General features: G+C 45.4%; 1 protein-coding gene across 1 annotated transcript in view; it reads left to right on the top strand.

Moving 5' to 3' along the window:
- The window catches only part of LOC143290837 (palmitoyltransferase ZDHHC22-like), an 87,614-nt gene extending 81,470 nt beyond the window's left edge, over window positions 1-6,144 (top strand). Inside the window, exon 5 of the transcript XR_013056446.1 lies at window positions 6,113-6,144. The gene's annotated coding sequence lies outside the window, so the exon portion shown is untranslated. The remainder of the gene's footprint in view (window positions 1-6,112) is intronic.
- Window positions 6,145-14,830: the final 8,686 nt, after the last annotated feature.

Genomic DNA, 14,830 nt, shown 5'->3' with positions numbered 1-14,830 from the left:
TTTTTTTCTTTCTTTTTTTTAAATCATGATTATCTGAATATTTGTAGAGCTGTTGATTCCTAATTTTGCCCTAATCCTGCTTCCCCCGTCCCGCCTCTCACACACACCCTTCCAATATTATGATTTTTCTTTCTCCAATCACTGAGACTCACCCTCTCCATTTTAGATTTTGTACTCTATCTTTTCCACATTCTGTTCTCTGTGTGTGTGTGTTTGTCTCTGTCTCTGTCTGTCTCTCTCTCTCTCTTCCTTTCTTAGACCCGTCCCCCACCCCACCCCATCCCCCTCCCCTCCACCTCAACCGCCCCCCTTTTCATTTGAATATACAGAAATTCTGATTTCTAATTAATAATAAGAATCATCAGTATGATAGAAATGATAATAATCCAAATAATAATAATAATACCATTTATTTTCAGTCTAATATCATCATCTTAGATGAACAGACTATAAATAAATAAACGAAATGATCATGATTATCTTCTTCACACATGGTCAGCAAATGGCCAACAGGACTGTTTCTCTGTGATGCAACCTACCGATATTTAATTTTTGAATATTAATTTGTTGTTGTTCATGTTGGTAATTGCTGTTTCACAGGTGTTTATGAATTGCTTATTCCATTGTTATAGTTGATCCTTTCTCTGTATAAATCATCCCCCTTAAAACACCATCCCAGCCCCACCTCCCCACACACCCACACCCACACACACACCACGTGCTCAGCGCTTAACTTTTAGTTCATCACAGTAGCGAACTTGACCCCGCGGTTCAACTCGGGAAGGAAGGGCACCGATTAAAAATAACACGCAGCAGCTGGGATGGTTAGAAATGTGGCTTGGAAGAGATAGCTGCACAAAGCGCCATGAGTGCTCTTCCATGTCGCGCCTCTAGCTGTTACCAGCTGTAGGGAGGGAGAAAGACCAGCAGAGCGGTGTGTGCTGTGCCGAGCGATGGCAGCGGCCACAGAGAGAAAACAACACATCTTCTTTAACATCTGATAACACGTTGCTTGTCACCGCAATCGTTTTATTAACAGTACGGTTTTAAAGAATACAGTCTTAGCCTTAAGGATGGAAAATGTCTAACAGAAGAACAAGACATCCTAAAGCGATGGACAGAATACTGCTCAGAGCTATACAACATGCAGACCACAGGTGATCCAGCAATACTGAATGTTCCACCAGCCACTGATAACAGTAATCACCCCATACTCCGTGAAGAAATTGAGGCAGCAATAGCATCGCTGAAAAAAAGGGAAATCGGCAGGAGTGGACAACATCCCATCAGAACTGGTCCAAGCAGGGGGTGAAGTTATGATAGATGTGCTACTGAAAATCTGCAACAAGATCTGGCAAACAGGGGAATTGCCCACACCATGGACACAATCACTGATCATCACCCTTCCCAAAAAGGGCAGTCTCCAGCAGTGTCAAAACTACCGCACCATCAGCCTGATTAGTCATCCCAGCAAAGTCATGTTGAAGATCCTGCTTAACAGACTGAAACCACAAGCAGAAAACATCATTGCTGAAGAACAGGCAGGTTTCAGACCAGGAAGGAGCACAACTGAACAAATCTTCAACTTGAGGTTGCAATGTGAGAGGTACCATCAACACCAACAAGACCTCTACCACGTCTTCATTGATTTTAAGAAGGCATTTGACAGGGTCTGGCATGCAGCTTTGTGGGCTACCGTGAATCTGTACAACATCAACGCCAACCTGATCAGACTGATACAGCACCTCTATGACAAAGCCACCAGCGCCGTCTACCTCAACAATAGCATCGGGGACTGGTTCAGAACCACAGTCGGAGTGAGACAAGGCTGTCTACTCTCCCCAACACTCTTCAACATCTTCTTAGAAAGAATAATGACTGACGCACTGGAAGAGCATGTAGGAACAGTCAGCATAGGCGGCAGAACAATCACAAACCTACGTTTTGCCGACGACATTGATGGACTGGCTGGAAAAGAAGAAGAACTGGCAAGCCTGGTCAAACATCTAGACAAAGCCTCCACATCGTATGGAATGCAAATCAGTGCGGAGAAAACCAAACTGATGACTAACAACACCAACGGCATCAGCATTGACATCAAAGTCAACGACGAAAAGCTTAAAACAGTCCACAGCTTCAAATATCTGGGAGCAATCGTGTCAGATGAAGGATCTAAACCAGAAGTACTCTCGAGAATTGCCCAAACAACAACGGCACTCAACAAGCTGAACACCATCTGGAACAACAAAAACATCGCTCTCAGCTCAAAAATCAGACTGATGCGTTCCCTGGTTACATCAATATTGCTCTACGCCTGCGAGACTTGGACCCTGACTGCAGACATCGAGAGAAGAATCCAAGCTGTCGAGATGAGATGCTTTCGTAGACTACTTGGCATCTCCTACAGAGACCACATCACTAACACGGAAGTGAAGAACAGAATCAAGCAAAGTATTGGACCCTACGAAGACCTTCTGTCCATAGTGAAAAAACGCAAACTTAGGTGGTATGGACACATCTCCCGATCATCTGGTCTTGCCAAAACGTTCCTGCAAGGCACCGTACAAGGAGGCAGAAGGAGAGGACGGCAGAAGAAGAGATGGGAAGACAACATCCGGGGGTGGACAGGCTTGACGCTCGGTGACGCCCTGAGGAAATCAGAAAACCGTGAAGAGTGGAGAGGGGTGGTGGCCAGGTCAGCAGCGGTGCCCCAACGGTCTGAACCCAGACTACGGGAGAGGTGAAGGTGAAGGTGAAGTCTTAGCCTTCAAAACGATAGGAAACTCGATTATGAACATCCGATTATTTTTCTCAGGATACCTGTTCGAAAAAGTAGGCATGCTTATCACCATTTTCTTAACACATGCATTCTGACACATTTTGAACACACTAAATCTAATTTTCACAGAGTTTGCACAGGACGCAAAATGCATTTTCTAGCACTGTATAATACATTGGCATGCTGCTCACTAACCTGTGTTGACCATTGGAAAGTCTGGGAGAAGCTGTAACGTGTCAAAGGATTCAACTATTGTAGCTTATGCAAGTACTCCACTGACACACACTGATTCAGTCAATCACACACATGGAAGCGAATAACAGTCACGATACATATCTGGATGGCAGCTTTAGTATTCTGAAGAGAAAAAAAAATCAGTGTCTGCTAACTGGTTTGTGAAAGTGGTGGTCATCACCATTCAGTCATTGGCAGTAATCACTAAACTGATTATTCTGTCAGAAGAAAGGACTGACACATTATCAAAAAGTCCTAATCAATTGTCCACTTCATAAATTGCCTAACAGTTAACGTGGTCAAGTGTGGAGCTGCAAGCAGGTTACTACTTTTCACTCTTCACCCCCAGCAAGCTGGATGGGCTAGCTTGCCCCTGATGGAGAGAAAGTCAGAGACAAAGTGAGATGAAGATAAGAAAATAGACACAGAGGGGGGAGGGATGGTGACGGAGAGTGTGAGTGAGATAGAGAGATGGGGATAAGAGAATAGAAAGAGAGGGGGGTGTGGGGGAGGGGGGGTGGCGGATGTTGTTTCTGTCTGATGACGAAAACTGAATCAGACTGGTTGCCATGTTCATTGCAGAAAAACAAAAAACACCACAATGATCGGTTAACCACAAGTAAAATGATGCATTAGAAGGCAGTTAGCCAAGCTGATCTGGCGCTGATATGTTCTTGAACGAAAGCAGATAACACATGAAATCACATAGGTAATCTGTTGGCGTCCCAAAAGATTGATTGATTGATATGAATACTTATATAGCGCCTATCCTCGGTAGAAGACCAAGCTCTAAGCGCTTTACAAACACGGGGTCATTCGCACAACAGGCTGCCTACCTGGTTAGAGCCTACTGACGGCTGTCACTGGGCGCTCATCATTCGTTTCCTGTGTCAATCAGATTTCAGGCATGCACACATACACACTCAGACAGACATGTAACATTTTACGTGTATGACCCTTTTGTTTATTTACCCCGCCATGTAGGTAGCCATACTCCGCTTTCGGGGGTGTGCATACTTGGTATGTTCTTGTTTTCATAACCCACCGAACACCGACATGGGTTAGAGTATGTTTAGAACAGAATAGAATAGAATATGTCTTTATTACCAAGTTTAACGTGCGTACTTGATCTTCTGCGTGCGTATGCACACGAAAGGGGTTCAGGCACAAGCAGGTCTGCACAAATATTGACCTGGGAGATCGGAAAAATCTCCACCCCTTTAACTCAACAGGCGCTGTCACCGAGATTCGAACCCGGGACCCTCGGATTGAAAGTCCAACGCTCTAACCACTTGGCTATTGCGCGCGTCAAGTGATGGTCGTTAACCCTTGTCAAAAGACCATTTTTAGGTAATGACAATAACATTTTTAAGTGTCAACTCTCTCTCTCTCTCTCTCTCTCTCTCTCTCTCTCTCTTCAAATAACGTGTGTCGAATGTACGTGAGTTGCAATGAAGGATGAAATCCACGGTCTCTTTCGTTGCACCACATACGACGATAAACGGGGAGTGGGGGGAGGGGGGGGGCCTGGGGGGGGGGGGGGGGGGGCGGGAGGGGGGGGGGGGTTCAGTGTAGTCTGATAAATCATTTCCTAGGTAACCCGAATCCTGTAAACATTATTTCGAATGATAATGAAAACTCGTTGAAAGCTCTCAGCCAGATTCATAGCAGAAGCGATGTATGTGTGAGAGAAAAAAAACATAATGGAACCCCCCAAAATGACAACTAATCTCAAGATGATCCACACTTAACTGTTGCGTGCGAGCGCACGTTTTGTGTATATATCTGTACGTATGTGAGTGCGTGCATTACTAAGTGTGTATTCGTGCGTGTGCATGTGCGTGAGTGGGTATGTGTATTTGTGTGTTAGAATTACTCAAGAGGTGCAACAATGATTATGCTTAATCAAAACGATATTCCCCTTTGTCCGTATGGCTGAATTGCTATGAGGACAATAAAATACTTTTCCTCTCTCTCTCTCTCTCTCTCTCTCTCTCTCTCTCTCTCTCTCTCTCTCTCTCTCTCTCTCTCTCTGTGTGTGTGTGTGTGTGTGTGTGTGTATGTTTCATCTCTGGCTTTGTTAGCTGATGGCATCCAGTCAAGGGAGCATTATGATAAATATGTCAATCTTTGTCAACATTATTATGAGTGTTCGTTACGGTCGGTTATGATTGATTCGTATCCTCAGTGTTGAAGACTGTGCTGGCTGACAGAAAGAAAGAAAGAAAAAAATTATGGGCATATCACCATTACACTTCTTCCATGATGATGGCTGTTTCAACATTGATGGTGACATCGTGCTTAAGAATAACGATTCTACCGTCAACGTTGACAGCTGGGCTGAAAGATGATAGCCATGTTGATAGCTGTGCTGAATGATGATAGCCACGTTGATAGTTGTGCTGAATGATGATAGCCATGTTGATAGCTATGCTGAATGATGATAGCCACGTTGAAAGCTGTGCTGAATGATGATAGCAACGTTGAAAGCTGTGCTAAATGATGATAGCCATGTTGATAGCTGTGCTAAATGATGATAGCCATGTTGACAGCTGTGCTGAATGATGATAGCCATGTTGATAGCTGTGCTGAATGATGATAGCCATGTTGATAGCTGTGCTGAATGATGATAGCCATAGTTATGCTGAATGTTGGTAGCCATGTTGATAGCTATGCTGAATGATGATAGCCATGTTGATAGCTGTGCTGAATGATGATAGCCACGTTGATAGTTGTGCTGAATGATGATAGCCACGTTGATAGCTATGCTGAATGATGATAGCCACGTTGAAAGCTGTGCTGAATGATGATAGCCACGTTGAAAGCTGTGCTAAATGATGATAGCCGTGTTGATAGCTATGCTGAATGATGATAGCCATGTTGATAGCTGTGCTGAATGATGATAGCCTTGTTGATAGCTATGCTGAATGATGATAGCCACGTTGAAAGCTGTGTTGAATGATGATAGCCATGTTGAAAGCTGTGTTGAATGATGATAGCCATGTTGAAAGCTGTGTTGAATGATGATAGCCATGTTGAAAGCTGTGTTGGATGATGATAGCCACCGTAATGGGAATTCATTTACAGTCTTTTGTGAAGGTCTGTGACTCTCAGACTAGGAGGCAAGACTGCACCTGACTCATAGTGCTATAGCCTTAGGGGGGCGGGGGTGTGTGGGGTGTGGCAAGTTGGTCTTTTGGGATCATCTCAACTATCCAAAAGTTCCTCTTGGCCAAGAGAGAGTGGGGATGCAACTTTGGCAAGACACTCTCCACTATATAATCAATTTCTAGTCCAGATAATTAGACAATAGTTGTCTCCACTGCTGTTCTGATGGTCATAGTTGCACACAACTATCCAACATTACTGACTGTTGGAATTCAGCATCTGATATGACGGGCGCAATAGCCGAGTGGTTAAAGCGTTGGACTGTCAATCTGAGGGTCCCGGGTTCGAATCACGGTGACGGCACCTGGTGGGTAAAGGGTGGATATTTTTACGATCTCCCAGGTCAACATATGTGCAGACCTGCTAGTGCCTGAACCCCCTTCGTGTGTATATGCAAGCAGAAGATCAAATACGCACGTTAAAGATCCTGTAATCCATGTCAGCGTTCGGTGGGTTATGGAAACAAGAACATACCCAGCATGCACACCCCCGAAAACGGAGTATGGCTGCCTACATGGCGGGGTAAAAACGGTCATACACGTAAAAGCCCACTCGTGTGCATACGAAGAAGAAGAAGAGAGAAAGCATCTGATATGATCTAATTTTGACATTTTTCTTTAGGGATAAAACATTGAAATTCCCCCCTTTTTTAAGTGTCATTTCAGGTTGCAAAGATGTTTTATGTGATCTGACTGCCTTCTTTTTGTATGATAAATCGTTTGACTTCCATTTTATGAATAGTTTAATGTGTAAAATGATTTTAGCCCCTTTTTGGCATTTGTAGTTGTATGGGCACTAAGTGACATGATTTGAATTTATTAAAGATCTATGGGAGTGATGTATTTTTCTCTGTGGTTAACAGTTTTCTGAATTATGTGTGAAGGAGTTGGGATGTGGGTGTGGGGTTTGTGTGTTGTACCCACATGTTTGTGTGTGTGTGTGTGTGTGTGTGTGTGTGTGTGTGTGTGTGCTTGGGTATATGTTGTGTGTGTGTGTGTGTGCTTGTGTATATGTTGTGTGTGTGCGTGTGTGTGTGTGTGTGTGTGTGTTTAAGTGCATGCTCATGTGTGTGTATGCATGTAAACATTTTTCATCTTTCCGCTGTCAGTGGTATTAATGTGTCTGTCTGTCCCAGTGTCTGTCTATCCATCTACCCATGTGTGTGTGTGTGTGTGTGTGTGTGTGTGTGTGTGTGTGTGTGTGTGTGTGTGTGTGTGTTTAAGTGCATGCTCAGATCAGGTGTGTGTATGCGTGTAAACATTTTGCATCTTTCCAATATAAGTGATATTGATGTGTCTGTCTGTCTGTTTGTCTGGCAATCTACCCATGTGTGTGTGTGTGTGTGTTTTTTGTTTGTGTGTGTGTGTGTGTGTGTGCATATATGTGGGTGGGTGAGTAGATCTGTGTATACATGTATGTGTGTGCGTTGAGAGAGAGAGAGAGATATATTGAAATGGATTCTTCGAAAAGTGATTCGGACATTTTTTTGTGAATAAAAAGGAATAAGATGTTACTATGAGTTTTCTACATGTTACATCTCTCTCTCTATCTTTCTCTCTCTCTCTCTCTCTCTCTCTCTCTCTCTCTCTCTCTGTCAGTCTGTCTGTCTGTCTGTCTCTGTCTGTCTGTCTCTATCTGTCTGTCTGTCTGTCTCTGTGTGTGTGTGTGTGTTGTGTGTTTGTTGTTTCTTTTCACAAGTGTGGGAGGATGGGCGTGTGAGCATATGTGCTCCCTCCCTCATAAGAAGAAAACCCCCAAAGGTATACACACACAGAGACAATACATACACACACGCGCAAGCGTACACACACGCACACACACACATACACATATACGCTGTCATAAAACACACACACACACACACACACACACACACACACATTTCATTCTAACTTTAAATGTAATATCATGTTACCCGAACGTTTTTTTTGTGTGTGTTTTTTTTTTCTTTTTACATAATAATTGATTCGACCATGGTGATTAGGGAAGGATGCTAATCAGTCACTCGTATTTCGCTTTGATATTTGTTGGCGAGGATTTCGACTTCTTCTTCTTCTTCTTCTTCTTCTTCTTCTTCTTCGTTCGTGGGCTGCAACTCCTACATTCACTCGTATGTACATGAGTGGGCTTTTACGTGTATTACCGTTTTTAGCCCCGCTATGAAGGCAGCCATACTCCGTTTTCGGGGGTGACGAGCATTTGAATGAGCCGAGTTGAATTGAATTCTTTCGCTGACTGTTCCACCTTGTGCACTTGTATGTATGTTTTATTTCGGGTTTTTTTTTCTTTGTCTGTGAAAATTGGGCTGCTCTCTCCAGGGAGAGCGCATCGCTACACTGAATTTTTAAAAAATTTTTGCTGCGTGTGGTTTTATTTGTTTTTTCCTATCGAAGTGGATTTTTCTACAGAGAATTCTGTCCGGAACAACACTTTTGTTGCTGTGGATTCTCTTACGTGCGCTTAGTGCATGCTGTACACCGGACCTCGGTTTATCGTCTCATCCGAATGTCTAGCGTCCAGACCACCACTCAAGGTCTAGTGGAGGGGGAGAACATAATCGGCGGCCTTGAGGTGTTTCAGTCTCTATACAGGCCGAATCACAGTAGAGACAGCCCTCTTACACATATCCAACACATTATTGTCCTGCACAGACAGCAGAGGTGTCTCAGTTCTGTGTCTGCTCGATCTCTCTGCAGCTTTTGACACGATAGATCATGATATTCTTCTCAACCGTCTTCATCATACTTTTGGAATCTCTGGCACAGCTCTCGATGGAATCAAACCTTACCTCTCCAATCGTACTCAAAGGGCGTTCATCTCCAGTTCTCATTCTGAATCCAGACCACTTCCTGTTCGATATGGTGTTCCCCAAGGTTCAGTTCTTGGTCCAATATTATTTAGTCTGTACATTCAACCATTGTACGGCATCATCAGACAACATCGATGTGATTTTTGCAGATGACTCCTGACTTACTATAGCTTCTTCCTCAAATTCACCTGAGGAAAATCCGTACCGTTCGACCGTATGTAACTATTGAAGCAACCACTCAGCTTGTTTGTTCCTTGATCCTAAGTCGCATTGACCACTGCAATTCACTTAGTGACTTGCTGGTCTGCCTTCTAATTTGTTGTCTCGCCTTCAGATTATAAACAATACTGCAAGAATCATTTTCAGAAAGTCAAAAGAGATTCACTCTTACGTCAGCTTCATTGGTTACCCATCCAGTAGAGAATTCAGTGAAAATTGCCACATTGGCTCATCGTCACTTTGAAGTATCTTTCCCATCTTACTTCTCTTCTGTCCTTTATGCTTACACACTTTCCCGTTTTCTCGGGGCTTCTGCTAAAAAGGTCCTTCCAGTCCTCAAAACCTCTTCAAAGACATTATTTTGCCGAAGGGCCTTTCAGTATCAAACACTTTCTGTCTGGAATTCTCTTTCTCTGGATCTCCGTCACTTGTCAACGCTGTTCTCCTTAAAAAAATAATTTAAAACAAAACAAACAAAAAAAGCCTTGAAAACCCGCCTGCTCAAACAGGCCTTTGGGTGTGATGGAGCATAGCTAATTGTCTGCATTCTTCCTCCTTCTAACCACCCCACTTCACCCTGTACTGAAATCATCATATATATATATATATATATATATATATATATATTGTGTGTGTGTGTGTGTGTGTATGTGTGTGCGTGTGTGGGGCAAATTTTGTGTCTCATGTGTGTGTGTGTGTGTGTGTGTGTATCTGCAATTTGTAGTATTGCCTTGGTGTATAAATATATATATATATATATATATATATATATATATTATATATATTCTTCATATCTGCAATTTGTCGAACTGCCTTGGTGTATAGATACACACACACACACACACACAGATTTTTTTTTTTTTTTTTTTTTTTTTTATATGCAGCGGTATGTTATTATGTACTATGCGTGTATGTATTGTTTCATGTGAGGCGCTTAGAGCCCGTTATATGGGGCGTTGACGCGATTTAAGTGCTATCTATTATCATTGTGATCTGACTTGACATTTGCTGATACACTTGTTGTCAGTGACATTCGTATCATCAATGTTGATGACTGCGCTGATTAACAGAAAATGGACATATCATCAACACTCACGACACTTCTTCCAGAGATGACGATCAGTGATGAATGATAAGTGTTGACAGCTGTGACGAATGATGATGGTGGTGTGTCCATCGAGATCGATGATGACCATCGTTGTCATCCAGCTGGGGGATGGGGGGAGGGTGGTGGTGGGGTGGGGGGGGGGGAGGATGCTCATGAATCTATCTGTGAATGCGCAGATGGCTGAATAGTCCAATCTGCGCACGAAATGTTCGCGCTGACAGTTGGGGCAGACAAAGACAGGCATACCATTGTCAGGGAGCTTGTTTGCCCGTGACTTTCTGGCCTGCCTCTTCTCAACAGCTGCAGCAGTCCTGTTGGCCTCGCACAACTTGGCGCCTTTGTGCACAGCAGCGCGCCATTTGTCACGGTCCACTGCAGATTCCTCCCAGGAGTCAGGGTTGATATCAAACGCTTTCAGAGAGACTTTCAGAGTATCTCTGAAGCGCTTCTTCTGACCTCCGTGTGATCTCTTCCCTCGTTGCAGTTCGCCATAGAAGACCCTTTTGGGCAGCCGATGGTCTGGCATGCGCGCCACGTGTCCAGCCCAGCAAAGCTGGGACTGCATCAGGATGGTGAAGATGCTGGGAAGGGTGACTTTTGCGAGCACCTCTGTGTCTGGGGTCTTGTCTTGCCACTTGATGTTCAGTAGCTTCCTGAGGCATGTTGTGTGGAAGTGGTTCAGCTTCTTGGCATGTCGTTGGTACACTGTCCAAGTTTCGCAGGTGTACAGTAGTGTGGAGAGAACTACTGCTCTGTAGACCTTTAGCTTGGCCTCAAGACTAATGCCTCTTCTGTTCCAGACATTTGCATTGAGTCTACCAAAAGTTGCGCTTGCTCTTGCAATCCTGACGTTCACTTCATCGTCGATGGTTGCATTTCGTGACAGTGTGCTGCCAAGGTATGTGAACCGCTCCACCGCACTGAGTCTCTGACCGTTGACTGTGATGTTGGGCTCAACGTAGGGTTTCCCTGGGGCTGGCTGATGGAGAACTTCAGTTTTCCTCGTGCTGATGGTAAGGCCGAAGTTCCTGCTGGCAGTGGCAAACTTGTCGACGCTGAGTTGCATGTCAGCTTCAGATCCAGCGTTGAGGGCACAATCATCAGCAAACAAAAAGTCTCTGATGATGTCTGTCATGACCTTCGTTTTTGCTTGAAGCCTTCTGAGGTTAAACAACTTGCCATCTGTTCGGTACTTTAGGCCGATTCCAACATCGCCATCTCTGAAGGCATCAGTAAGCATTGCACAGAACATGAGGCTGAACAGCGTTGGAGCCAGGACGCAGCCTTGCTTGACACCATTTGTGACAGCAAAAGGAGCAGATGTTTCGCCTTTGTCCTGGACTCGAGCCTGCATGCCTTCATGGAATTGGCTGACCAAGGAAATAAATTTCCGAGGGCATCCGTACTTGGCCATGATCTTCCACAGTCCCTCTCTACTCACGGTGTCGAAGGCCTTAGTGAGGTCGACATAGGTGGAGAACAGATCAGCATTTTGCTCCTGACATTTCTCTTGCAGCTGCCTTGCAGCAAACACCATGTCGGTGGTTCCGCGCTCTTTCCGGAATCCACATTGGCTCTCAGGCAAATGACCTTGGTCAAGGTGTGCTGTGAGGCGGTTTAGTAGGATCCTGGCAAGTATCTTGCCTGCGATGGAGAGCAAGGAAATGCCCCGATGGTTACCACAGGCTTGCCGGTTCCCCTTTCGCTTGTACAAGTGAATGATAGATGCATCTTTGAAATCCTGGGGGATCGTCTCTTCTTTCCACATGAGTGAGTACAGCTGATGGAGCTTCTCAGTCAGCACAGTGCTTCCATCCTTGTAGACCTCTGCTGGTATGGAGTCTGAGCCAGGTGCTTTGCCACTGGATAGCAGACGGATTGCTTTCTGGGTCTCAAGAGGTGTTGGCGGATCGTCCAGTGCTTCGTTGATGGGGACTTGTGGGAGACGGTCTATGGCTTCATCATTTATGGAAGAAGGGCGATTTAAGACATTGTTGAAGTGCTCAGCCCAGCGTTCGAGAATTTTCTCCTCGGTGATCAAGGTATTCCCATCTGCACTGAGGATGTGGGGCCGTAGACTTCTTTTAAGGCATCATAGAACCTCTTCATATCGTGCCTGTCAGCATGTCCCTGGATCTCATCAGCTTTGTCACTCAGCCACTTATCCTGCATCTGGTGTAACTTTTGCTGAACAGTCCTGCGGATGGCATCGTACGCATCCTTTTTTGATGTGGACTTTGGGTTGCTCAGGTAGGCTTGATGCAGACGGCGTTTCTCATCCAGAAGCTGCTTGATTTCATCACAGTTTTCATCAAACCAGTCTTTGTGCTTTCTGGTCATGGGTCCCAGGGTCTCTGAAGCTGTACAATAGATCAGCTCACGCAGGGTCCTTCAGTCAGACTCCACATTCTGGTTGTCCAGAGAGGCGGATTCCAGACGATCTTCCAGCAGCTCCACAAAGGACTGTTTGATGGTAATGTTTTTCAGCTTAGCGATGTTGAGCCGTTTTGGAGCCTTCTGGCCTTGGGGGCGTGTCTTGGGCTGGATTCGAATATTCAGCTTCGAGACTACAAGGCGATGGTCTGTCCAACACTCGGCGCCGCACATGGTCTTTGTTACACGTACATCTTGATTATCCCTTTTCCTGACGATGACATAATCGATGAGATGCCAATGCTTTGAGCGAGGGTGCATCCATGACGTCCTGTTACGGGTAGGGAGGCAGAAAACTGTGTTGATTATCAGCAGTTCGTGCTCTGCACAGGTCTGAAGCAAAAGCAATCCATTTGGGTTGCAGTGGCCCACGCCATGCTTTCCAATCACTCCATCCCAGGAGATGTAGTCAGAGCCAACTCTAGCATTAAAGTCCCCAGAATGATGAGCTTGTCTGCTTTAGGGATAGCAGCAATGACAGAGTGAAGGTCCTCGTAGAACGTCGCCTTCACTTCATCCGGGTTGGTCATGGTTGGGGCGTAGGCACTGACAATGGTGAGGTGCGTCTGGCCAGATGCCAGTGGGAGTTTCATGGTCATAAGCCTATCGTTGACTCCCTTTGGGATTCCAGCTAGCTTGCTGACAAGTGCTGTTTTTACTGCAAAACCAATGCCAGCCTCACGTCACTCTTCGCTTCCTCATCCACTCCAGAAGAAGGTGTAACCAGATCCCTGTTCACAGAGCTCGCCTTCGCCTGCAAGCCGAGTCTCACTCAAGGCTACGATGTCAATGGCGAGTTCGGATGCAACTAGTGCCGTTCTCCTTTGGGGTCTGTCCGCGTTATCTCTGTCCAGGAGAGTCCTTATGTTCCAAGCACCAATGGTGAGAGGAACGATCCTTGTTTTTTTCTTTTCTTTCTTGTTTCGACCGCTGATGTAGGGTCCCCGCCAGCCGCGGTATGCTGGCCAGGGTGATATGGAGCAGGCAATTTTTAGGGCACCTTTTCTAGCCCCTTCCTCATGCCAGGGAGGTGAGCAATGCATTCCTAAAGAGGGCTGCTCAGACGGCTGCCGAGCTCCATCGCTGCTCCTGTCGACGAAGAACGACCCTATGGCCTGAGCCGCCTGCGTGCAGGTCTGCGGCTGCGACTGCCAGTGTACCCACACCTGTCGTTTCGTCGCTCGCCTGTCGCCACAGGACTTGGGGGTGATGAAATGATGAAGGATGAAAGGTCATTTTGGATGAATGATGACTTGCGCGATGAGTTTGTTTAAAGTGAAGAGGAGTTGCGCAACGTCGACCTCACTCTCTCGTCCGGGTCCACCAATTTCCAGTGGCAAGACTAAGTCGAGACGACTGGAGGATGAGCACGGATGCAGCGGATGACCAAGATATCCTTTCGGTGTCTCATCTTGCTCTCTGCACTCCACAGTGCGTTGCTGTAACCGCCTTCCTCTCCGTTGAACCGATCGGTTTCTTCCGCAGATTCTGCCGGATCCAGACTTCGCATGCATGGGTAGACACACCCCGGGGGCCAACTGCGTGTGGCATGCACACAGCACGGTGGAGCTAGATGGCCGTCGGTGGCTCTCCTGAGCCAACGCCCTTTTATGGATCTCCACAAGGGTGTCTAGCCACCCGCCTCACCAGTCCCGGAAGGGAGCGGTGGGAGTGCGGGTTTAGTCGCCGGCAACCCGACCCTGAACAGGTTGTACTGGATTACAGGTTACCAGTAGCAGATCTAATGACCTGACCTGACACTATTTGAACTGTAAAAAAGAGGTGAACTGGTTGCTTATCAGTATATCAGAAATAAGTGCTCAGTTTTGTGAATAAAACTAAAATACAATAGTAACCTGATTTTTTTTGGGGGGGGAAAGTTTCCCCCAAAATGGCTTCTTTACATTTTTGTGTGTCCTTCCCAGAAGTGCATTGTCATTATACATAGAACATGTTGTTGTTTTGTTTTTAGTTGTTGGTTTGGTTTTTTGTTTGTTTGTTTGTTTTGTTTTTTTCTTTTGTTTTTGCTTTTTTGTTTATTTGTTGTTGTTTGTTGTTTTTAGTGTGTGTGTGAGTGTGT

Source organism: Babylonia areolata, chromosome 16 (genome assembly GCF_041734735.1).
Source record: "Babylonia areolata isolate BAREFJ2019XMU chromosome 16, ASM4173473v1, whole genome shotgun sequence".
In the NCBI taxonomy this organism is placed as follows: Eukaryota; Metazoa; Mollusca; class Gastropoda; order Neogastropoda; family Buccinidae; genus Babylonia; species Babylonia areolata.
Note: the sequence above shows the minus strand (reverse complement) of the source record. Positions and strands in the feature narration are given on the sequence as shown.